Source organism: Lagopus muta, chromosome 2 (assembly GCF_023343835.1).
Source record: "Lagopus muta isolate bLagMut1 chromosome 2, bLagMut1 primary, whole genome shotgun sequence".
NCBI lineage: Eukaryota > Metazoa > Chordata > Aves > Galliformes > Phasianidae > Lagopus > Lagopus muta.
Genome location: NC_064434.1, coordinates 108628787 through 108655070, shown reverse-complemented (window position 1 = coordinate 108655070; position 26284 = coordinate 108628787). Strand labels below are relative to the sequence as shown.

Below are 26284 nucleotides of genomic sequence, written 5' to 3'. Positions count from 1 at the left end.
AGCAACAGCAAAAGGTGGTCAGTTGCACAATTAATTAATCAACAGCACAAAGCGTGATGCTGCTTGGGATGTCATGGGTTGGTGGGGCCAGAATCTCATGGATGGCTTGCCTGGTTCTGCCAGTAGGGTGACACCAGGGGAAGATTAGGCACGTGCTGTAAAACTAAATCCTGGCCCAATTATAAAGTCAGATGAAGGCATCTCAATATTGATTGAAATGCCAAATTTTACTGGTGCTGATTGCTCTGTATATGTTTCCTTTTCACTGGTCAGCAGTGGAGTTGCATGGCTCAGACACTGCCAGTTAAATTCTCCATCTTTTGGTCTCCACCGAGGGCAGAGAAGAAGAGAGAAGGATCCAGCATGCAGGTTGTCTTTCCTCTGTCCTTACTGCTCCTACTCTGGGAAAGAGCAAACGTGGTACAAGTGGCTGGCAATGCACTTTTCAGACCTACTAGCAATGACCAGAAGTTATTTAAATCCCCGTTTCCAGAAGCCAGTCAGCTGCTTTCAAAGTATTTGTGTAAAAACTAGTTTAACATCTTCTATTTGACAAACCCCATTATACATCTGTCCTTGTGACCAGCAGTAAATATCACAATTCTTTGCCATAGTATCTGTGTCATATACGGGTAAAATCATAATCTTCTTGAGGAGGTTGTGGTGTTTTCCAAGCTGGCATCCAAGCTGGAATCCATTTAAAGATGAGGAAGGTGCTCCATATCAACAGCTGCTGCTTGGGCTGCTTTCTTTCACTTGAGTCCTTATAAATTTTTTAGCAGTTTTAGTAGTGAGCGATACCTGAGGTGAAAAACAGTAGATCGGCAGTAGCTGGAAGCAGAAAATCCTTTGCAAGTTTTAGTCCTCTCTTGTATTGCCTGAGCTGCTTTTTTGAATTTTTGTAATGGGTTTTCATTAATTAGGTCAAGTGCGGCCATTGTATACGAAGTGCTACACGATCCAGTATGAATGGAGTTTTGTGCCAATGTGTCTTTTCACTTCATAAGTCTTGCAATTTCTTCACTATCCAGGTTACACCGAGATGGAAGGAGGAACTGGAAGAGGGAAGATTAACCTTTCACTGGCCACAATGCCTAGTCTCTTACTGAGGAGGATTTGGCAACCCAGCCCCCTCCAATCCAGCCTATCTGTCTGAATTGCTGAAAGCATAATGCTCTCATATGAGAGATAAGTAAGTGAGCTCTCTTTCTTTTCCATAGGGATGAACTATAGTGTATGCAGATTATTAGGGGAAGAAAATAATATCAGAGAAAGGTGGCTTTCTTAAAAGGCATCAGTAGCATTAGTGTCATGTGTGAGGCACCCATTTGTGACAACTGCATAGCCCTTTCAATGGAAAATTGTGCTGTGCTACCTTTTAAAGTATGAAATGCTAATTTTGGATTTACAGTTTTTGAACTGGAGGGCTGCATTTTGCATGGAATTTTGTTTAATTTCCCAGTGAAAAAAGGCATTTGAAACACAACTGCCTACAGCCAACTGTCAACAAAAATCAACTGTAATAACATGCAGCCTGTCACTGATTTATGTGGTGATGTGGTAATCTTCTCAATTTAGCTGGATATTTCTTCTTCATACAAAATAGCTGAAAGTCTTGCTAGACATTTATGAATATCAGGAGGTACTATTAGGGTGATAATGGGGCAAGATTAAGGAGGTGTTCTCTAGTTCAAAGTGCCAGTTAAAGAGACAGGGAATTGAGAAGTACTAGCATATATCTATACGGCCCATTGGTGTAAGTGAACTTTACATTTCCAGAGCTTCTTAGGTTCTGGGAGACAGCATATTGAGTTCTTTGAGAGAGCATCTTTCTACAGGGGGGCTAGGAGGAGCAGCTATAAATATTTTTATTCTCTTTCCGAAAATCTATTCTTGTTTGGCAAGGAATGGGTTGGAAATCTTAGGTATCAAACACGGAGACAAATAAGCGTGGATGCTCTCATAGGCAATGGAGTGCTGGGATCTCTGGCCTTTCTCCGAAGATCAGAGCCTTAGTTGGGGTCACTTTGCATATGACTGCCTCTCAGTGAGAACTGGCAAGTAGGATATCACATCCTGCATATCACAGCTAAGAAAAGTAATTGGCCTCTCATAAAGAGCTAGAACTAATGCAGACAAAATGATACTGCGAGACTTGAGCCACAAATAAAGGGAGAAGTTTGTGTTTTACAAAAATGTATAATTTAGCAGGCATTTCATTATGCCGTATAAAAAGGCAAAAAATGATAATTGAAAATAAAAGCTGCTGCCTAGCTACAGTATATGCTGCCAGCATTACTGGAAATAGAAATGCTTTATTGGTGAATATAGTTAAAATTTTGATACAGCTACAGATTTGTATCTTGTTGAGTTTGTTTCAGTTTGGGTATTTGATACGGAGAAACTGGCAAAATGTGAGGATCCATGTATTCACATACCTAGGGGTTTATACAATTACATTAATTATCAACAGCACGTTCTGCAGATGCTTGCATCTGCAGAGTCTGAGCAAGGGTACATGTTGCTGAGTTTATTCAGAGCGCCCAAACCACAGCAGTTATCTTCAAGGTTGCCTAAGATACTCTCCTGCAAACTCCTGTCTTCCAGGAAACACAGTTACATATACAAATATACCCAGGAAATGCTTTTCTTTTGGTTTGTTTTCCCTGCAGCAAATGAATCTCCGAGTTCCAATTTTCCTTTAGCAAAGTACAAAGAGGGGCTGCTCAGAGGAGCTGAAAATTACCAGAGGAGAAGCAGAAAACAGGTCCACAAATTGTCACTGCTTCTGCTCCAGAGTTTCTTCCCAGTTTCCCTCACTCTGGGGCAAGAAGTTGCTGCAAACAGTGTCTATGCATGTCCTAAAGCAGGAGTAATCCTGGTGCTCTCCATATCCAAAATGGAAAAGACCTTTAAAAGGCTGTTTTGGGGGGAAGAAAACAATCATACTCCTCTCGTGGGAGAGAGTTGTCTTCCAAAGCCTTTAATTTCATGGCATAGAGCTGCTAACATCTCTAGGCACGTTTCTTCATTGTTTCCAGTTGTGCCCTGCAGCAAAATGTGATGCAGATAACCCAAGTAATGAATGAAACTACTGAAGGTCCATTATCTCCAGAATTAAACTAAAAAAAGAAAAGGAAATAGATACTACTGCGATTTCTTGGGGTCCAAAGGCTTGACATGGCTAAGCTGGCTTTAGAGGCAGGAGAGACAGAAGCAGAGAAAAGGCAAGATAAAGGGGAGAGGCTTTTTGGGACTCCTGTCCTACAAATACACCAGGGAACACAAGTGGACCAAGTACTGTGAAATTAATTGATTAGAATGAGAATTATACTTTCATGAATGTGTTTAGATTCATGGTTTAAAATCATCTTTTTTTTTTTTCCCCTCATTTCAACTCTTATTTATCTATAGACTCAGCCAGGCTGCATTGTTCAGACAGTCATGGTTGTGTTTGGATTGGTCAGGGCCTATGAATTCACTTGGCCTTGGAGCAAAAAACTCATCATGAATAATGAAAGAAAAGGAAAATAATACCTGAGACAGAATGACTTTAAAAATGATTAATATCTATTCTTTCCCTCGTAATTTGCCTCCAGACTTTTCCCTTCTCAAAATAGCTTGCCATTAGCAGTTGAACTTTCAATAGTTGGTGCTTTGATGGAACTGGTGCTCTGAAGCCAATGGGAAAATTATTATTATTATTATTATTTTATGAAATCAAGGTTTATTTTGATAAACTCAAAGCCCTAGATGAATGTAGACAGGACCAAGTTCTGCCCATCTAGTTTGCTTAAGTTGGCCACTTGAAACATTGCAGTATTTGCCACTGAAGTACTGGAATTTCTCGAGACAGACCACGTTCCCTCCCAGTAACTGCTTACAGAAAAGCAGCACCCCTGCAGAGCATCACAGAGATTTGCAGTCGAGAATGAACATGCTATACTGGAGCTGAAGTCAACTGTCACTGAGTACTCAGCAATTCTCTGGGGCTCCAACTTGGGCTCCTGATGCCTCATCTCTAGGCAGGAAGTTTCCTTTCTTTGAGGCTTTTATTAAAAACCGGTTCAAGTAAACACTGACAATAAGCAAGCAAACCTCTTGAGCCACAAGTCCACAACTTCCCAGGCAATAGGATGGCTCTCTATGACATTTAGGAGAGCTAACAGCTACAAAAAATACTGCATTTTTTACCCTATCTACTTAACAAAACAGTGCAGCTTTTGCAATTGCATTTGGATTCATTTTCAACAGGGCTTCGAAATAGCCCTGAACAGCTCTGCCTATCCCAGGAGGACATGTTCAGCAGGATTTGAGGTGTGATTAGCTCGGGTTTGGAGAGCTGAGTTGGTACGAATGCAAAGCAGCTGCGAGCAGTGGTGCAAAGGGAGGAAAAACTAAAATTCTGTGTTTCTAAGGGAAGCACTCAGCCCTTTGAGCCAGCAGGAGTCAATCAGTGGCTCTCAGACATCTGGGGAGCTGTTTCCACCCTGGTTGGAATTTGCTCCTGGTTCATGCAGCTCTCAGGCACCGCTGCCCTCGGCTGCTTTGCTGTCCCCCTGAGTGTTTGTGTTGAATATCCACCCACAGGGGTCTCCTCACCTTGGGCTACACTGAACGTCAGGTAAGTCTGTTACTCCTGAAGTCTGAAGGCTCTATAGCGTGACAGTGCTTCACAGTTTTTTTGAGGTGATAAGCAGGAGTTGGATGACTTCAGGACACACTTCTGTTCACGATAGTTCAAGTAGTTGCATGATGTGAAAGACAATATTACTGCCTGTGTGTGCTCAGAAAGTATTATTATTTTTTTAATCCCTCTGCCTGCTTCTATTTAGCTCCCATTATGTGACTGTGCTTTGTTGGCATGTTTAACGTTCAGATACCAGTATGTAAGAGGTGTCTTTACCCAGATGACAATCTATAGATGGCAGCAAGATTTTATAGGAATTGGTACTTTTAAGGGAAGTCAGACTTCTTTTGATTTTCTGTCAAAATAGCGGATGATGATTCTGTTAGCAGTGGTTGGACCTGTCACTTCTATGAGCATTATGATCTTGCAGGACACAAAGTCAGAATTATTACGGTCTTAAGCAGTGCTGCTATTGATGATGTGGGCAGCATTTTCTGTGCTAAAAATCTCTACTCCTGCAGACATCTCTCTAGCTTTGCTTGCATCAGTCAATATAAATACTGGTGTTTTAAAGTAAAACGTCCTGAGGTGCTCTGACTAACACTGGTTGCTTTATCCCTGGTTAAAACAAGGACTGCCCCGTGCTTCCCCTTCACCCTTTTCCTGAGGCCCCTGATGGCTGCTGGTTTTTGCTGGGGCACTGAGGGAATAAAGGGCAGTTTCAAAGCCCAGAGAAGCCAAGACCTCCTGTGCTTCTCCAGTCAGGCTCTGACTTGGCTCTGCCTGAGCCTGCAGGTGGAACAAGTTCTCCTCATGTGTGTAACAGACCTAGCTATTTCTGTTGCCCATTGAAAGCATGGCAGTTTCAGCTTAGATGTCTGAATGTGTGTCATGTGCCCCATTATGGGGGCTTCAAGGCTTCATGGAGGAAGGCTCATGGAGCAAATCTTCACTGTCCTCTCATTCCAAATTTATGTGCTTCACCTACAGGATATAGAGGTCTGTTTTTTGAGAAATACAATGCACACATGCCTTACCTGCAGATACAATTGAATGTATGCACAAATCCATGCTACGTACACCTGTGCTGCCTCCTCAGCACACGTAAATATTCCCTGCATCTGCGTGCGTTCTCCGCAAGCTACACTACACATTAATAAGACAATCTGTATATATTGCATTAAGACATGCTTTATGCAGATACTGCTCCAGGTACTGCAACTTTTTTTTTTTTTTTCGTAAATCCTGAAATATGGCTGATATGGTCCACTGCAAAATGAACCTATTTTGGAAATGGCAAAATTGTAATGTAAAATATACTGGGGTCAGTGGGGTGTGATGTTTTTTGCATACATTTTTTCTCCCTTGACCCATGTCATTCTCCCGCATATAGGGGGAAAAGGCTTCATCTCACACAGAAATATGATGTCCTTTACTGCCAGAGGCTGTTGCTGTTTCAAATGAGGAAAAAGCACAATGCATGAAGAAGGAAAATTAAAGCATATTCATTTTGGAAATTAGATAGTCAGGAGACTTTCTGGAAATAGCACGGTTTGAATACAGCAAAAGGCTACAAGACAGTTCACTGAACTTTTGACCACTATTTATACTATGGGAGCTCTTGAAATGGGAAGATGGCAAAGTATTTTATAGCTGTTTAATAATGGATTGTGGTTTTTATGAGATATTTATCTTCTCTTTGAGTGTATATAAGGTAAGCAAACGTTATGTAGCATAATTGTGTTGCATTGGGAGCGCTTTAATTTAGGGCTGGTTGATTTTCCCTGTGATGCATCTCTCAAGCAGCAAATCCCTGCTTGGTGCCACCTGAATGCCTGGCCTCATCCCTGAAATGTTGCTGGGGTTGCTTGTAGGGGGTCAGAATGGACCTGAGGGATGTTTAGCTGCTTGTTACATGGGGAAGAATGCCTAAAATGGGTGACCGGGGCCCTGGACCATCTGAAAAGCTCAAGTAATTCCTAGCTCCAGGCTGACTTAAACTCTCTCTCATTTTTCTATACCAAAACTCATTTTTGTCTTGTATAATAGTTGTAGATCCTCTGCAGCATTTTGGATACACTAAACAATGTACCCTTGCAGGGTTAGCAGCTATCTCGTTACAATGATAACGATGCATCACCAGGCAGACATGCATGAGTGAAATAGTGTTTGCAAAAAACAAAAATGTGTTTGGTGTGCTTTTAGGTCCTATTAAATTGGGCAGTTTTTCTTGCAAATTAATGTGCAAAGATAAGAATTTTGGTGTAACCTTAAAGATCCCAGTCTTGGAGCAGGTTAGCTTGAGATGCTGCTTTTCCTTCTCCCATTTCAGCTTGAATGTAGCTCAGGTTGGCAGGAGGAAGGCTGTGATACGGGATCAGGGACAGCTGCCCTCAGACAGGCAACCTCTTGTGGGTGCTGGTTCAAATGCAGTTATGCAGCACTGTGGTAGCTGTGCATGGTGCTATTTTCTTCCCACCCTCCCCATGAGACGATCATAAAATGGATCTTTCTTAAAACTGTGAAGCAATACAATAAAGCTGTTTTCATTCTTTTTCTTTGTTCTATGTGACATAAGGAAAAGATGAAGCTGAAGGATGTCCACTGTGTAGTGATCCCTTTGTCTTTTGTCACTTTGCCTTCCATACAGAGTAGCCTATGTGGAGAGGAATAAAAGATTATCCTTCTGCCATGGAAGATGCTTTTCTTCCTTGGACCAGAAGCTCCACTCCTATCACTAGCCAGTAACAAGCCTTCTGTTCATCCTTATGTCAAAGCCATACTACTGAGCTAATAGAGATCACTGACAATTAGAGATGTGCTGAAATGATTTGGCAAACTCTGATTGCCTGTGAACCTGAGGGTATTCTCAGATCCCTCTGAGCCTGCCAGGTGCGCTGCCAGCCGTAGTGCTTCCCGCGTCTCCCAGCCGAATGGGAGAGCAGTTGGGATGCTGAGTCCAGCTGGGCCCGGAGGATGGGAGGATGAGAGGGGGAGTTTCAATAGATGCAGCTCTTCTCTCAGAGGCTGCTGCTCTTTGTTGCTTCTCCTTGCCAAGATGTCCCAGGCGCTCTCATATCTCTTCCCTCTGCATCAGATGGATGTGACAATATCCTAGGATGACTGCCTCTTGCTTGAGACTAGCCCAATGAGGTGTATCTGGAGGAACCATGTCACTTGAACAGGCGAGATGGACAACAGGTAAGATTATATTTTAGAAGGATTACAACTCCCTATCAGCTAGTGTCTCAATTGTTTTTTTGTTTGTTTTGTTTCCTTGTTCTTGTAGTAGCTATTCTTCTTTTTTCACCCCTTAAGACAGCCAAAGCATTTCTGTCTCACGCTTCCTGGTTGTCCAAGACAACATAATGCAACATCTAGGCATCTTAATTATGCAAAAAAAAAGTATGGATTAAGTGGCTATTTTGGGTATTTTCCTTACTGCTTATTCCATCTGAGACTGCTAAAAGATAACTACATCAAACAGAAACCCAAGTAACCAGTGTTGAAATCATAACCTACCTTAACATGACCCTGAGAAATGCCTCAAAATTAAGGCTGTATAAGGTAGTGGTCCATCACTAAGAAAAGCACTTGACTGGTGGCTAAGTTATGGTCAGCAGCTGGATGTCAGTGGCTTGGTCTACGCTCTGAAGCCTGACTTACACGCTAAGCTCATCACAGCCCTGCACCACCCCAGACTGGCAGGCTGTGGTGGTGCTGGGGGGAGGTTGGCTCCTCAGCTTCATTAGGAGATCTGCTGCAGGAAAATTGCATAGGGAATTTCTGTAGATCATTTGATTCCCGTGGAATTGAAATGAAGAAATGTATTTTCATAATTTTATTTTATTGTCTTTAAGGCTCCAGGGCCTCTTTCTCTTTCACTGTGGCACAGAAATCTGTATTTCAGTATCCCCATCTGCCTGGCATTTGGGGAGGACTTGGGAAGTGTCTGAGCCTAAAGTCCAGTGGAACTCCTCGCCTGCACCATGTGCAGAATCACATCTACGAAAACAGTAGTGGTGAAGAACAACAGGTGTCTGAAAACAAGAAATTAGAAAACTTCAATTTGCATTTTGCTGATGTATGAAATACTTCTCTGTCCCACATGACTGTACACGTTTTGGTGTGGAAAACCACACAAAACCTCTGACCTGAGCTGAGGTTTGGAGGCAATCAGACTAAAAAACCCAAATTACTTGGCCCCATCTTTTGCATTGTAGATCATGGGAACATATGTTCTACATGAGTGTGAATGGATCCACAGTAATTTTATAACTGATTGTTGCTCTTTACTAATAGAAATGCGTAACATAGTGGAACATCAATGCCAAGTCCCACTAACTTTTTCCTTTGTCACTCTCTCCAAACATAAGGTGTTGAAGGCCTGATCCAAGTCTCCCTCAGCCTCTACTTACTCAAGATCTGCTTGCTCAGCCAGAGCACTGTGTCACATCAGCAAATGCTGTAAATATCACTCAGAAAATCTTTTTAGGATGGCAGTAGTTTCTGTGGAATACAAATTTAATATAGATTCATAAATTGAAAGGAATCAGATGAATTGCAGTAGGTTTGTGATTAATTTGCAAGTAGAAGCAGCAATAAAATTGGTCAGATACACGTTCTCAATCGATAGTTTGCAGTGCTCTACGTAGCTACCAAATGATCTTGGTTCTTCATTAGGCTTTCAGAAAAAAAAAAAAAAAAAAAGATGGGTTCTATTATTATATTTTTTTTAAGCTTTATTCTTTTTCTATTCCAAGGCCATTGTTTACTTTTGAAGTGGATGAAAGATGAATTTGGGTTACACTGTGACATTACAATGAAAGCGTTGATATAAATCATTGACTTGTCACGTGAAGAGTTAGGGGCTATAAGGCAGCCTAACGGTCCTATCTGCAGCCCCTTTCTTGGTGTTTCACTCCTCCTTCTTGGTGCTCCTCTCCTCAGGAGAGTGCCTGTGTACCGTTACCAGGTGTTGTTGTCATAGATGAGGGGGTTGCAATGCAGTTGGCATGGTGCCCTCGTATGAGCACCGGTTACTCACCTTCAGCTGCCTTGCAGAGCGCACCTTGCACTGAAGTACACACGTACTGTTGCACCAGCCTCACCTTTCTTGTTCATGGCTGCATTGTATCGTTCATGTGGAACTGCAGAAGGATGATTCAGCCTCGGGGAGCATCTCTTTTATGTGCATGACATCACCAACCATGAAGGCAGTGCCACGGTGTCACTATGCTTGCAGTAGGGTTTGCCATGCAAGCTGGGTACCAATGGGCCACTGGTTGCTCTCAGGACACTGTGCAACACCTTCTTCCCAAAGCTGCAAGCTGCCAGCCTGCTCTTGCTGCTCATGGTCCCTTGCCCCCAGATTTGGATAGATAGTAAATTACAGGGTCAGGCTTCAGGTCTTTCCAGAACAAAAGCCCCTTCAGCTTAAGCTTAAGCCCCCAAAATAGATGACCCTAAGCAGGAATCATTATTATTATTATTTTTTAATTAAAAAAAAAGAAAGAAAACCCAAAAGAACATGATTTATAACAAGATACAGGAACAATTTATTCTGTCTCTCCATGGATTAGAGAGGTGGTACTTGGAGCAGCTTGTTAAACAGAAGTGCTTGGCCCCTGGCCTTGCACTGCTGTTTAATGATCCACTCTTCGTGTGCCACCTCTCTAATCCATGGAGAGATGGGTACAAATTGTATCTATAATGTTATATTACTTAACAGTATAATGTATTATAAATCATAGAATTGCATCCCTGCCTTGTAATTGGTGAGTTGTGTTGCATAAGAAATTCAATATAAAATGGTTACTCTTATGCATAACTACCTCTCTGGATCAGTCCAGAAGTGGTGAGGGGAAAGTTAAAGCTTTTTTAATTAAAAAAAGCAAAAATACGACTTAGAATGGCTTTATGGGCCCCTCACTGGCTGTACAGACTCCTGCTCTGGAGCTGGTGTTTAATGGTCCCCTGCCTGAGAGTGCCGCCCTGAGACAGGTCTGCAGTTGGTGCTCTTGGAAATGGAGGTGCCTGCAGTGTGTAGGGAGCTCCCTCCAAATGCGAGGTGCTCACACATGCCTTATTTCTGGGGTCCCTGTGCAGTAGGACTTGCCCTTCTGTGCTGGGCAGCTCCCCTGTGCTGAGGGCAGGAGGGACAAGAGTGTGTCCCTGCTCCGCTCCTGTGCCTGGCTGTGATGTTGCAGTGCTCCCACACCTGAGGTGCCAGATGAGAATTCCTAGAACAAAGCAATCTCATCCTTAAATGGTGACCAGAAACAACCACTGCTGCCAGGAAGGCTTAAACTGTCCCAGATATCATCATGCAACACTCTATCAGTAAAAGAAATACTTTTCCTGACCCTGTTGGTAACCTGCCTATGTCCTAAAGCAAGGCAGTGTGATTTACTCCATGAAGCTTCAGCTATAGGTGTCCACTCCCGCCTTGGAAAATAACCCACCTTTCTTTAATAAATAACACACGAACATGGGAACTGTTCTAACAAACTGTGCTTAACTAAAGCCACCGACATTAAAACAAGTTGCCTCTTTTTTTTTTCTATTAGAAAATATACTTGTGGCAGAAAAAGAAAACTTAGGAATAAGAGTTCATCTCTGTGCGTGATGGAGATGGGATATGGGGAGAGCCATGAAAGCAGAGGGAAAGGGGCTGAGCTGTGCATTCAGCACTTGCTTTCTTGGTACATACTGCACTGCAAGCACTTCACAGACCACACTCATATTGCAAGAAACACACTTGTGTTGTCTTATAATGTGATGCCCCCATAAAGGTGGGTAATGCACAAACTGCAAGGCACCTGCAATTTGGTATGCTGCTTCCTTGTGCTTTTGCCTTTTGCTTTGGAATGTATTTATCTGAAGCGAGAAGAGCCCACCAAAACTTGATCAATCTTCCAGCACTTTTGACTCAGAAAAGCCAGCAGAACAATGACAGTACTTCCCCAGGCAACAAGATGATGTTTTGATACCTCCCTTTTCTTTTTGTTAATAAAGTATATTTAGCTCTGCGGTACCCAGAGTTCCTTCCTTGTCAGGTTGTTTTGCTGTTACTGGGTGTGAATCGTTACTCACTGATGCGCTGCTACACGTTTCCTTCTTATCTCCTCTTCCTAGTTAGTTGTGCCTTCTTCTGTTAGTGACAGCCTGGGGTGGGGGAGCAAGGAAATAAACGTGTGTTGCTGGTTCCTTGCTGAAAACCCCAAAGGATTACACGACGTGGGGCAAAGCATTTCTTTCCACAGTGGCAGCAGCCCTGTCCCTCCTGACAGCCCCAGGAGGGGCTGTGCCTGGGGGGGATTAACAGTAGCAGTACAAGGAGCCCAGACATCCACCCCAACATACTCCACTCTCTGAGTGCTAATCAGTGCTCACATCATATATTTGTAAAGAGGACTACCTAACGGGTGAAAAAAATCCATTTCTCTGGCACTATGCACTTAAATCAATCCAGTGCAGTTGGACTTTTTTTTTCCCCTTTTGACTTCTCTATTTGTTTGCTTTGTTCAACACAAACTTGCTGTTTCCTGGACAGTGCAAGCAGCAGAGCGCTTTGCCTCCCTCCTCCATGTGCTGCCACAGGATTGCTGCGAGCAGGATGCAACGCAGCTCCGTCCGTGTGCAGTGTTCGTATGTGCTTCTGCATAACGATTCTGAGGATTACAGGTATGGTCAGAAACTTTTTAATGTAGTATGAAATAGTTGCACTGAGCGCAGCCCTTTCTGACCCAAGACCTCCACACCTAGCATAGAACAGCAGTAAATCCTGGGGCGGATTAAGCAGTATCCTCATAGTAATGTGTCTGTTGGAGTTTCACTTAACCCAGTGTAGCTTGAAACATTTGGATATTCCAGTCTGTTTCCCTTCTGTATGTGGAAAGTTGATGGCAGGGCAGCATCCTGAACTCTGACTCCCTGTAAAAGTTTAAATTGCTGCCCTGCTGGGCTGGGTGAATGCTAATTGCTTTGCTGCTCACAATGCGTCCAGACTGCTTATTTAACAGAAATCCCCAAAGACACTTCTTTTGCATGCCAAATATACTGCACTCAACAAAACACACAAAATAGCAGGCCTGTTTGCATACAGCAATCACAAATCTGATATTTAGCAACCTTTAAGGATGATCTCAGTTCTCCATTCAATGCAGCAGTGCTCACTGCACACTGCCTGCAGCGGCAGCTGCAGCACAAGCACCAGGCATGCTGCTCCTGGGAGAGCAGAGCATGTCCCCAAATGATTGTCTTTGGTCTAGGACTGGGGTGTTCAAAGAAAGCACAGCTTCTTTCAATCAGTTAGGAGGGATTTCTGGGCTTTGACCTGGACAGGCATTAGCAGAGGTGCATTTGCAATAAAGGCAAAGCTGGGAAGCACAACACAAGAGCCGTGTGTTAGGAGCTGCATCTTCTTGGGGGTCTCAACACCTCTGCTGCTCCTCAGACAGGAGACTAAGAATTATTAACAATTCTGTGACAGCAATACTAATCAGCAGGAAAACCAAAACTCGCTTGTGATTGTTCAATTCCTGTTGGTAATCATTATGTACAATTAGAACCTCACGGTGGGCAGGCTCCAGGCAGCAGTGCCCTTCGCAGGCTGCTTGCTGCTCCATGGGGTGTTCTCTGGGGTCTGTGCTGCACACCCTGTACCTGACTGCGTTCCTGCCACGTCGTGACATGAAGTCACCGGAGCGTGGATCTGAGCAGCCACAAGAACTGCTTCCTGCCAGTTGGGGCTTTGCACTGGGCCACAGTATGAGCACCGATTTTTTTCTCAGCTTTGGTGGGAAGTACAGGGTTGGTGGTCACAATCAGTTGACCGTGACCCCTGAATCTTCTGAAAAGTGGTGTTATGTTGCTAGCTTTTTTCCCTGTGTATAGGGAACAAACCTGTTTATTTGCAGCCAGGATGAGTTTGCACTGCGTGACGATGACAGTCTGGATTTGGTTTTTGTCAAGGAGCACCCAGATTGCTGAGGTCTGGGAGAACCCATGAGAAGAACCCGCAAGAGAAATGATCACAGCAGCACCTGACGTTCCTGAGGAGGAAGATTCACCTGCTACAGACCCCAGTAGACTGCAGCCATGCTGTCTCTGTTGTGCATCCTGCCCACCATGCTGAACCAAAATGCTTTGCAGGAGCCCCATGGCCCAGCATTGGTTCTTGGGAATGTGCTGTTGCTGCACCTTCAAAAGCAGTGCCCAGGGAGAACATGGAGCACATACAGATGATGGCAATGGTGAGGTGAGAGCATGGCTGGGATGTGCCACTTCACTGCTGCTCGTGTGACTTGGTCAGTGCACGGTGTGTGCCCACTTCTGTCCTGCAGCATGGGGTCAAGAACATGTTTGGAAACTGGTTAAAGTGAAGGTGCTTCAACTGTTATTAGGCAGAGTACAATTTTGGGGAGGGAAACAGCCTGAGTCCAACTGATAAGAACAGGAAAAAAACTGGGAATCTCATGGTGTTTCAGACTCATAAAAAGTGTGACTAAATCAACAAATAGAGTATTCATTAGGAAAAATGCACTTAATTTCAGACCAGGGATGTGGAAGTGCCATGAGAGTTTTCTTGGAGAATTTTTATCCCAATCAGAAAAAAGAAAAGACTGCAATTATTAAGGGAGCCTGTTCTTCAGAGAGCACCAACCCAGTTTTCTGTACCCAGGAGGTCTAAGCAATCTCACATAAGTTTTGGCTGAGCAGCTCTTTCTCCCACTGTTGTCTACTCTGGATGAGACGTGAGACGTCTCATTGCTGTGTTCTGAATCAGCTGCAACGCTGAACCTCTGAGACCTTACTGAATAGGAAGATAAGGGAGCAGTACGATCATTAGGGCCATCTGTGTGGATGAAAAGCTTTAAAGCCTCACCTGTAGGTAAGGGTTGACTTCAGCAAGCTGCCTGAGCTAGCCAAGCAGCGACATGGGATTTGGGAACAACGCACGTGGAGATGCTCGGTGCTGCTCAGGAACAGGATGCTGAGAGCCATAGCAGAAACCATCAGAGGAGGATTCCTCCTCTTCAGAGCCACCCACAGCTTCTCCCTGTACCAAACACAATGCTGGAAAACCCCTCACCTGCCTCACCCTCAGCCAGCAGATGTGCAAAAGCATGTCTGCATCGTACACGCGTGGGCACTGCTCTGCAGCCAGCTCCTTCCTGCATCCTGCATGCTGTGGCTTAGGGGTGCTGGAACAGCAGCTCAACACTTCAAATTACACCTTGGGTTTGTTACTTTTGTGAGAAGATATTTCTGGACCCTCTGCCAGCCCTCAGTTTGTAGTAACTGAGAATGTACTAGCTCCGGAGCTTAGGATATTTTATGAAAGGAGGAAAAAAAAAAAAGATGAAGGAAAAATGATTTTGATCTGAGACAGAAATTCAGACAAAGGATTACCCGTGTTGTTTGAACAGACAGTGCATAAACATTACTTTCTATTAGAAGGAACGGAGACTTGCAACATTCAGGAAACTACTTTATTCATGAAATAAAACTAGGCCCATTCTGCTTATTCAAATACCACCCACAACTTTCTGGGGAAAGATCATATGCAGAGCATATTTGGAAACATTATTAGGAATGCATAAAGTACAGTATTAGTCAATTTTATATGCTCAGTTGCATGAAATCTGTGTGTTTAAAAAATATAATAATTTGCATTTCATGGCTTTTGATAACCTCAGGAGTGCACTTGAAATTCAGCACATGCCCACAGCACCTCCCAGCTCACCCCATTTTTAACTGAAGACCAATGGTTTCTATTAAGGGATCAGGCAGGGACTCTGACAAGCCAGTCAATAACTATGTGAGGTTACTTCATTAATGCTATAATGGCTGATAGAGTGAGAGGCAAAAAACAGGTTCCTGACAGCAGCAAATGAAAATGATAGAGATTCCTGAAGCAACGCGCCTTTCCTTTGTCATTGTCTTTTGCTTGGCTTATTCAAAATGTGGCATTTATGTATTCAGCCTTGATGAATGTTGCAGGCTTTAAGTACTTTTTCCATCTCTAATGCAGTGCCGATTGCACATTGTTCTTTCTTTCTCTCCCTCTCTTTTTTTTTTTTTTTTTCCTATAACCTCTGCTGTCAAGGCACTGTGAGCTGAAGGGTTGCAGGCACCGGCTAAATAGCTTTTTTGCTGTAAACGGCAAGGGTGACGGGACAATGCATCACCAGCGCTGCGAGGTCAGGCAGCCGGCGGGTGGTGGAGGTGGGGGCTGCCTCAAGCTGCTGCCGGAGCCCCCCGGCAGGACAGCAGGACCCACCCTGTGCTGCCTGGCCACAGGGCTCTACAGGCGCCCTGCTCCACGAGTCTCCTCCAGAGCAGCTCCTAGTCCATAAGAGCATTGCCTCCTAGTCCAGAAGAACGTTTCTGCTGCCCTGCCTGACAGCGGGGCCGCGTGGGGAAGGTGTGTGTCAGGTAATGGTGCTGGGGAACAGAGCTCCTTAGAACGCTTCTGAGTATCGCGCAGAAATGCCTACGTTGCGGTTGGAAATGTGATATTCTTCCGGTTTGCTTCCACTCTTGTTTTGTGTCATTGAGGAATGGCTGAGTAACCTGGGTCTGTTCAGCCTGGAGGAAAGAAGACTGAGGAGGGAACTGATTGATGTATATAAATATCCAAAGAGAGGCGGGAGGCAAATGGATTAGGGCAGGTTCTTCTCAGGGGTGCGCAGTGAGAGGAGAAGGAGCAGTTGCCTAAAACTTGAATGTAGGTGTAACAGAAATGCTAAGTCACAGCTTGAAACAGTGATTGAACACCTGGTGGGAAGGCAGGGCCAACTCAGGGAAGCTCAGGTGCGTGCAATGTCCCAAACTGACTGGAAGGGATGGAGCCAGTATGCACCCCTTCCCAGACCTCGTGTAAGGGCTGGCAGTAGAGGCAAGGGTACCTCATCTGGAGATCCCTGCACACTTGAGGCCTTCTGAAGGTAAGCAGCTTTTTTCCTTTATTTCTGTGCCCACAGCTGTTGCATTTGAGCAAATCCTCACTTGCTGCACTTACTGCTCTGTTGTCATTGTGCTTTCTATTGCATTACAGTAGGAAGTTTCATACAAAAGTTTGGAAGCACTTCTTTATTGTAAGGGTGACAGAGCAGTGGAAAAGGTTGCCCAGAGATGTTTTAGTGTCTCCTTCTATGGAGATATTTAAGGTCTATCTGGATGCCTATCTGTGCAGTCTACTGTAGAGTATATGCTTTAACAGGAAGATGGACTCGAGGATCTCTTGAGGTCCCTTCCAACCCCTGTAATTCTGCGATTTAGCTCTTGGTAGTATGGCGTGCCTTTGTGCTGCTATGTTTGGCTGCTGGTTCCTTCTGCAAATGGCTTTCCTGTAGGGCAGCATGCTGGAGAAGCCATGCTAGCCCTGTGCCTTGCAGCACTTAGCACCCTGTGCTCATGCCATGGAAGGAGGCAGTGATGTGCCAGTGCTGGAGGTGAAACTGAGATTCAAACAGTTTCAGCAAACTAAGTTACAAAAATACTTCTTGTTTATTGTTCCATTCCATTGTTATTCCAGGTATCTCAGCCAAATACTGAGTATTTTTGTTAAAAATAATATATTCCTTTCACGGGGTGTTTAAGCATCCTGGTAAATACTTGCCTGTTCTCTGCTTTCCTATCCAAAGGCAATTCTGCACTTGCATAAAAGCAGCTTGTTTAAGGACAGCTTCTGCAGGTAATTCAGCACAGTGCATAGGAACATGCTTATCTTTACATGGTCCCCAGCAGCCATACCACATGTGCAATACTAGGCATAGACTTAATTGTCTGCTGACTTGAGCACAAATATCCAAATAATTAACTAGTGAGTTTATAGTGAAAGACTTCTGGCTGAGAAATGAGGATGCAAAAATATATATAAAGCAGCTGCAGAGCAGTGATTTCCAGCAAACTTGGAAATGGTGAAGAAAAATATTGGTCCTAGGCATGTCAGTGTGTCTGGATGTTGAAGGACCTAAGGAGGAGCTTAAGTATGAATCAAAGCTCAGTTTTAAATTGCTTCTACAGCAGAAGCAGAGAGGCTTGGAACTCGTGTTATTATTATTTTGCTTTTACTTAAGACACTTGGTAACTTCAGGAATTTTTCCCATGTTTATGACTAAACAAGAGCAAGCTTAAAGCAGAGGAATAGAATCATTAAGGTTGGAAAAATACTAAGATCATCAATTCTAACCATCAGCTTGTTCCCACCATGCCCACTAAACCATATCCTTCAGTGCCACATCTTCATGGCTCTTGAACACCTCCAGGGACAGTGATGTGAGAGGCCTGGACTCACAGAGTCCTTGGGATGGCCAGACGATGCCCTGAGCACAGAGAATTTGTAGCCTATTTCTACACAGAGCTGTGTAGAAACCACCAGCTCCCCTGGGAAGGCAAAATACTCCCTGGTGCAGCCAGAATGGCACATCCCAATGGCTGCAGATGCAGACTCAAACGATGCAGCACATCCCACTATGCCTTTCCCTGGAGGCAGCTGCTGTCCGGGGGTGATGCCCAGGTATGGGGAGGCTGCCAACAGTGCTTGCTCTGCCTGGAGAGAGGTCTATATTTGGAGCATCAAAATCTGGGAAGTGATTTTCTGGGTGTGAGAGAGACCTGGGGGCCTAGGTGGTAGTCCACGTGTCTCTGCTTTCACTCTTTTTAAAATTTCAGTTGTTGAGGTTCAAAATCATGGCATTTCAAATGGAAGGAAAGATGTCAAACTGTAATATTGCATACCTTTATGTGCAGGTCTGGGTGTTGGCGGAGTCCTGTTTTCTTTTTTCTTCTTGCTCAGAGATAACTGCAAAATATTTTCCTATGAATTTCACAGGAGACATAGCACCTATTTTACCTTCCCACACTTACAGAATACTCTGAGCACAAAGGAGGGCATTTAATGAACTTAATGAATCAATCAATTAAAGAAAATTTCATATGCTTTTCATGATCTCCTTGTTAATTCAAGGCCAAATTCTATTCACCCCAGCCCAGTACTCCCCAGCAAATATAAGATTAAAATAGGTCAATTGTTATATGTGGTACGTTTATAAAAGGATATATTAATCAAAGGGCATGTATTACACATAGAAAGGAACACGTAGATACTTTTACAGCAGTGATATAATACAGGCATTTTAAGAATCTTCTGCATATTAGTCCGCATCACTCATTTCCTCTTTCAAACAGAAGTTAGAGAAATTATTGCTAGCAAACAAAAATCTATTTTAGACAAACACAATATGTTCGGAAAGATCCAGTTTGTCATGCCAACAGTCTCATTGGCTGTGATTTGTATATTAAAAAGATTTTAATTGCCCAGGTAAGTGCCTGCACCTGCTAAGACATTGAATATTAGAGCACTTTATTCTAATCTCTTATAATATAGGGCACACTTCACCCATAAAATTATTCTCTACACAATTATAGCTCAGTTTTGCTGAAGCAGAAAGTGCAACTTAACAGTTTGGTTTTACTCATAATTATTAAAATCATGCAAATTAGGATCATTAGGTAGCAGTTGTGTAGTTAACCACTCGATAGCCTGGTCATGTTTTCCCTTTCAGTGCAAACAATGAGAGGGATGGAAATGCATCACCTCCCCAGCTCTGTGCTGTGCAGTGGGAATGGAGTTTGGAAGCACAGGGAGGAGCCCAGAAAGCCCTGGAATAACTCATCTGTTTCTGCAGCAGAACCAAGGCTTGAATTCTGGCCTGCAAGGTGGAAGTTACCCATGGGTTCACCTCCTGTAGCTTGGGTTCACCCATGGGGCCCATGCATTTGCATGGTTGGCTCAGCAAGGCTCTGGAGACAGGCTAGGGAGGGTTCTGATTAGTGTTTGCTCTTCAGAGGTCAGTGTCACCCTCTGTGTCCCGCAGCAGAGCTCTATGGCATGGCTGGCGGTGACCATCCAAGTTTGGCTGCAGGACCTCTGCTTTGAGATCTCTGTAGCAGAGCTGTGCCTCAGTCTAGTGGTGGGATCAATGAGGGATGCCTTGATCAATGAGGTGTGCTTTGACAGCCAAATTAAATGAAGTTAGAGTCTCACCCAATTTCCTCAGGTGTTGCTACGCATCCCTATACGCACAGCTGATGATATATCTCTACTGAGGAAGAGCACCGTATTTCCTCTCTGACTTCTGCATATTCACTAATATCCTGCTTCTTCCTGCGTTCTGTGCTTTGTCTATTCAGAGGTCCTAAAGCTACTCAGAAGTTACCAGAGGAGGGAGTTCGTCTACGATCACCATCAGTGTTATGTGAGCTTCTTGCTTTTCTCATAAATCATCTTTCTATTTAACTGGGAAATCTGTGACTTCAAATCGCAGAGATTTGTTCTGAATTGAAATAAAAGCACCAAGTTGAAATTGCCTGTGAAAAACACATTTCTAGGACATGCTATTTTGAATTAGTCAAAATGTTCTGGTTCAATAAATCAAAAGGTTTCATTCCAATTATGTGTTTCCTTCTTCTTATAATTAGGAATATAATGTAAAGTAACAGTTCAGAACAACTTTTTCTTTTGCAGTGAATAATTGACTTGCTGTTCCAATGAAATTCAACTTCAGAATTTATTCTCACTGCATCACCCTGGTTCAATTTTTCTCTAAATGAAGTTCTGTCCAGATGGGATTGTTCCCTGCACCAAGTTCCTCCTCTCCTGCAAGTCCTGGAGCACAGTGCTGTAGTCATCAGGATGATGTGTTTTGCTTTGTCCCATCTGGAGGAGGAGATACTCGTTGTCTTTAGGTTTGTGCCTTCTAAACATTTTCTTCTGTGGATTTCCTGTGAACTTAGTGAAAGAAGTGAGAGGATATTTCTCTAGCAATTACTTTCACGTGCCTGCAGATGAAGCAACATACCTGAACTGTAGAACTGTGAATGCTGGTGGATAACACTCTTTCTAATGTCCTTTCTGTCCTGAAATGTGGACATGCTGGTGCTGCAGTCCTGTAGGCGTTAGAGAACACGTGGTGCTCTGGGCACCTTCCCATCTGGAGCTGGGCTGAGTTGTGCCAGGGCAGAGGTGCAGAGCTCAGCTGAAAGCAGTGCCTTGTCTTACCCGGCCCTGAGTATGCCAAGGGTGAGGGACAGCATGGCTACAGCAGCACATCACAAATACATGCCCTATACCCATGTATAAGAGGATTTACCTTGGGGTATTTGAAGTGGAAGGATGAAACTGAGCAAAGCAAAACTTACAGTGATGCAAAGGACTCCTGAGAGATGAAGGGAAGCCTTGCCAGGTTGACTGGTGAATGCTGAGGTGGGAACAGGCTGAGAGGAAATACTTCAGTTGTCGGCAGGAGGAACGAGGTGTCCTATGGGATTCTCAGGGTGATTCAAAGAGTGTCTGTTTTCATGTTTTGTTTTGTAATTGACCAAAACATACACAGCGGATTCTCACAGGGCTGTGCTGAGCCAATGCTCTTGCTGAAGTCAAATGGAGAGGAACTTCAGAGTTTGCCCTGCTGGAAAATGTCCATGGGTGAAATTGTAGGGAACACAAGAAATTCCCTCCAAAATGCTCATTTTGCTGTACATCCTCCCTACAGGGGACATGTGTAATTAGCAATTGCTTCCAGTAAATGACTCTCTGATCATGACGACAATCCAATTTGAAGGAAATTATTGTTTAAAAAAAAAACAAACAACCAAACAATCTATGGAGGGGCTCTTACACTAACAAGCACCTTGCCTGTGCAATGCCCCACTTGCAGCTGAACATTTGCCAGCACTCACACGGAGCACATGGTTTATGACTTGCCTGCCATGGGCATCCTGCAGCACAGAGAAGGGAAAATAATCCCCTCATGAAAACCCCTGGTCTTTCCCACCATGGTTCTTCATGCTCAATGGACGCCCCAGCAATTTGCATGGCCTCTGTATACATTTGGTTTTGAAGGATACAGCTTGTGAAGAAACCTCTTAAAAGAACTTTTTTTGTTCCCTTCATTATTTTAAGGCATCTAGGGTAATGTTGTTTCTTGATGTGCTGCTGATGTAAAGTCCTTATTGTTAGATGTCTCACAGGGGAAACTCCTTTTCCTTCTCACCAGCTGGAGCATCTGCGCTTCACTCATCACCAAGGAGTGAAATCCTTCCCCCATTTACTCCACTCTTCATCAGATTTCAGTGTATTTTTAAGTCTCCACAAAGTCTCCTCTGTATCCCTGTGCTGCAGAGGATGAGAGAGAGGACCTTTAACTGGTTGTCCCCTCTTGTCCTATACATCACCAGGACACCTACCTTTGGCCACCCTGGGCAAAGAGCAAAGTCTGGGTCCTGCTCTTCCCAAGGCCCTCCCTGCACCAGCATCACATGCAACATTCACAGAAGCAGACTAATGCTCTTCAAAAGTTGGTAAGGTGGGGTTTCGAGCAGTTTGGCGTTGCTTTTTAGCCCACATCAGGGCTAAATTTGCCCTGCTTCTGAGGGCTCAAAGGAAGGAGACACTGAAAGTTTATGCTTTATTATTGCTCTTTTTACTTCTTTTTAAAACAACAACAACAACAAAAAAAACAGGTTTATTATCCTTTGACCACTTCCATACCTCATGAATCAAATCTGCAAGAACTAGAGTTCCTCACCACACAAAATCATAGAATCATAGAACAGTTCGGATTGGAAGGGACCTTTAAGATCATCTAGTTCCAACCCCCTGCTATAGGCAGAGACACCTCCTTCGAGAACAGGTTGCTCACAGCCCCATCCAGCCTGGCCTTGTATGCTTCCAGAGAGAGGGCATCCACAGCCTCGCTGGGTATCCTGTTCCAGTGTCTCAACACCCTCACAGTAAAGAATTTCTTCCTGATATCTGGTCTAAAGGAATAAAGATGGTTTCATTTTTGGTTCATTTTCTAAATCACAAATCTTACAAATTCGGGATAAATTCTATAAACAAATGGGCTCATCTCTGAACTCATCAGGACAATGCTATGCTTATATAAACTGCTACTTGTGGCAATGGGATATATGGCATTTTTTATTGCAAAAGGAGGACATATTATTCAAATAAACATTGAGAAAACAAAATGAGCTCAATAAAATTGGGATGCCCCTAGCAATCAGAGTTTTGCTTTAAAATAGCAATAATAATTGATGCTCCATTCTGCTCCCCTGCAAGTGCAGTTAGAGGGTGCATTTGCAATCTAGGACCCTCTGCTGTGTTGAGATGCTTCCTGCCCACGGCAGGATTGGCTCCAGCCCCTGCAATTGTCCTTCACTTTTAGGGTCCCACAAGCCCTGTTCCCAAACAAGTGCCCAAACTGCCTTTGTTCCCCTTTTCCAACAGGACTAAGCATGCGAGGGATGCACGCAGGGGGCAGTCACATTGTGCAAACTGCAAATGTCAGAATTCCCCTGTTTTGAGCAAGCAGTGCATCTGCGGTGGATGAGGAGTTACCCAGTACTACATGGGTGGGCTGGAGCATCTCCCCAGGGCCGTTGCCTCCCCTCTTCGCCTTCCGACCCTGGTGTTCTTATCCGGAGCAACAGCACGCGCATTTATCACACGACTTTATGAACAGTGAAGGTTTATTACATTGCACTTAAACCTCATTTAACCTTTTCTCTGCAAGCAATACTTTAAAGTGGTACTGGAGAGTTTGCAAAATCCTGGTGAGCTGCTTTCCTCGTTCTCATCCCTAAAATGCTCGTCTGCAAACCCTACATTTGCTGCCTTCATTTTTCTGCTACGAGGCAAAATACTGAAGCATGGTAATGATTTATGATAAGAGGTAACTTTATGTATGTATATATAACTTTAAATAATATCTGGCTTGAAGATGCATGCATCTTTGTCTAACATGGTGGCAGCCACAGCCCTGACACCTCACACATGGGTATGTGGAGGAGTCCTCAGGCCCACAGACCTCCTGTGAGCTATCATGCTGCTTGCAGAACTCTTGCAGAGAAGGCTGAGGACTAGCAACCTGGGAGTGAACAGCATAAAAAGATTCCAGGAAGAAGCAAGCTCCCCTGGGAACCAACGTAAGTCCCATAACTGGGGATGCTGAAAGTGAACAAAGCTCCAACGTAACGACAGCAGTAGCATCCTTCACAGGTGGAGACTCCAAAGCTAAATCATGTGCTTCTGGATGTGATTTCAGAGATTTCCCTCTATGCCCTGGGTTGGCCAGAACACTACACAGTGTTTGTGTTGCTTGGGTATTGAAAAACATGAGCAAAAACTGTGAATTGTGATCTAGAACACTTCCTGAAATCAAAGAAATCTGAATTCTGACAGAGAAAAACCTTCATTTTTGATTTCTGCAGAGCCAAAAGAAATCAGCTGCAATATGTAAATTCTCACCATGCCAAGGCTGGGTTGCAAACTTCAGATTCCATGGTGAATGCTCACATCCTTCCCTTGGCAGTGCTGAGTTTAGATGGCTGATGATTGAGTGTTGGTGCTGTCGCGTTGCTGTGTAAGGCAGGTAAGGAAAACAAGATTGTAGTTAGATTTTGTTTTGATTGCACTGACTTTATTTTTTTAAATTCTCTATATTTTAATTAGGTTCTGTTTGGGTTACAGCTTTAGATTAAATTATGCCATTTCACAGACCTAATATCTTAAGCTGATACATTTCCTTCCAAAGCACCTTGAGTGCTTTGCAAACTTTGTGCTAAATACTGCAATTAGTGAAGGCCACAAAAATGATAAAGAAAAGATGTGTTTATGGGCTCTGCCAGTGCAGCTTCCCATCAACTCGTGACTTTCTTTGGAAGGGAAGATCTTGGTATCCAAGTTGGATCTGAGCTTGCGATGCCTCACACCTGATGTCCTCTCCTCTTTCTTGAAAATCTTCTCACATGGAAGCTCAGAAACACAAAACATTCTCAACAGATGGCAATTAAGATATTTCTCCTTGGAAAGTCTGAGCCTCTGCTGGATGCAACCATAAATAAGTACTTTAAAAAAAAAATCTTCCAGCGTGGTGTCAGATATTACTGGAAGTTGATGTTGATGCTTTTTGTAGCTTGAAGATGGAGTGGAGGATTTGTAGAAATGGCTGTATTTAAGGGAGCTGGGCCAGGGTGCTGCTTGCTAGGCAACCTGACAATTAAATCAATAATTTCCCCAGTGGTACTGCTGCACTGGATGAGTCTTCCAAAGTCAACTTGGAGGTAAGCAAGAATGTGCCATAACAGTGTGTTTTTGAACTGCAGCATAGAGACTTAATTGATTTACTCTTTATTCTTTTCAAAAGACAGCTGAATGTCAAAGGTCTTTCTTTTGTGAAGTACTGGAAAACCCGTTGTCAAACAACCTCTACTCATTTAATAATTTATCCCATTTCGTAAAAGAAAGGCAGCTGACATGCAGTAAATCTAGTCCGTGTTTAAATTACTGCATTGAACAATAATAAGAGGAATGAATAATCTAGTACATCTATTTAAAATTAAACATATATGAAACTGTATTTCCAAATGATCACCAAAGGCTATAGTTTAAAGGCAGGACAGAAACCATGAGCAGAATGAAAATGCTGAACAGTAGTTTGCAAGTGGCAGTGGAATTATTTATTCTATTTTTTCTATACATAAGGAATAGAGCTAAATGAACAATGTTTAAGCATGTCAGAATTTCATCAATTTTGCATGAGTATTCACAAATATCCTGGTGGGGGTAATTGCTTGCAAATACATTTAAACTAATGATATGTTATATCCTTACTTGATATAAAACTATTAAAAGATACGTTATTGCATTTGACAATGCCATGAAGCTGGGTCAAAGCTTAATGACAGATTTCTGCATTTGTAAATTAAGATACACTCTGCTGGAAGCAAATATTTTGTAAAAATAAAAGCCATCTACTATGGAAGTTTGATCATTGATCTAAGGTTGCTTTTTGGCTTCTCCAAGCACTGAGCCTGAAAAACTGGGAGAAATGGAGATCTCTTTCCAAAGAGAACTGTGAAAACACAGCATGGTCTTTCCCTGTGCAACGGGACTGTATAAGGCCTGTAAAATAAGTTCTGTGACTTTGATGGTACAGTTGGAGACCTGAGGAGTCAGGTCTCATCTGGAGATTGCTTGGCTTCTCCTGCAGTAAAAGTTGGGTGTCTTGTCTTAGCTAAAGTTGAAGTTGCTGGGGAGTCTTGTTGGCCAGAGAGGAAATTCAGGAACTGATCCATCAAAACACTGTGAAGAAGCCATCTGAAAGAAGGTTAATCTGAATTTGTTAAGGTCTGCCCATGTCCTCCCTTCCTCTGCATGCATAAGCTGTAATTTTGGCCTTCTGCTCAGGCAAGTTTGCGATCAAAATGGCACCGTGTTGGTGGGCACTTTCAGTTATTTACTGAAAAGGAGAATAAATACAAAATACTCGGGAAATGAGACATCTGCAAGAAGCAGCCAGGCAGTCTGCAGTGGGCGATGGCTCTGGGAAATAGTGGTGGTCACAGCCTGTGGCTCTGTGTGGTTTGTGCTGGTGAGCACCCATATGGGAAGCTTCACATCCACCCTTGCTGCCATCACTGCAGCTCTCTGTCCTCTGCCGTGTGGCAGTCCTAAAACATCCCTTCCCACTGCCTCTCATGCTCTCTTTCATTCTTTGTACTGCTCCAATTTCCAACATCACTGAGGATTATTATAACCTCCCTTCATAACGTACTATAAATTTTATTATAAAGCAC

At 43.5% G+C, this 26284-nt stretch overlaps 1 long non-coding RNA gene across 4 annotated transcripts; it reads left to right on the top strand.

The window, feature by feature from the left end:
- Positions 1-1081: 1081 nt before the first annotated feature.
- Positions 1082-25581, top strand: LOC125689407 (uncharacterized). 4 transcript variants are annotated; one of them, XR_007375245.1, is made up of 4 exons: positions 4439-4624; positions 7728-7831; positions 12186-19899; positions 20169-25581. It is a non-coding gene; the product is annotated as an uncharacterized LOC125689407 (long non-coding RNA). The 4 variants fall into 4 exon arrangements; XR_007375246.1 differs by lacking the exon at positions 20169-25581 and having other exon boundaries at positions 12186-12316; positions 13607-20161; XR_007375244.1 differs by lacking the exons at positions 4439-4624; positions 20169-25581 and adding an exon at positions 1082-1192 and having other exon boundaries at positions 12186-20161.
- Positions 25582-26284: the final 703 nt, after the last annotated feature.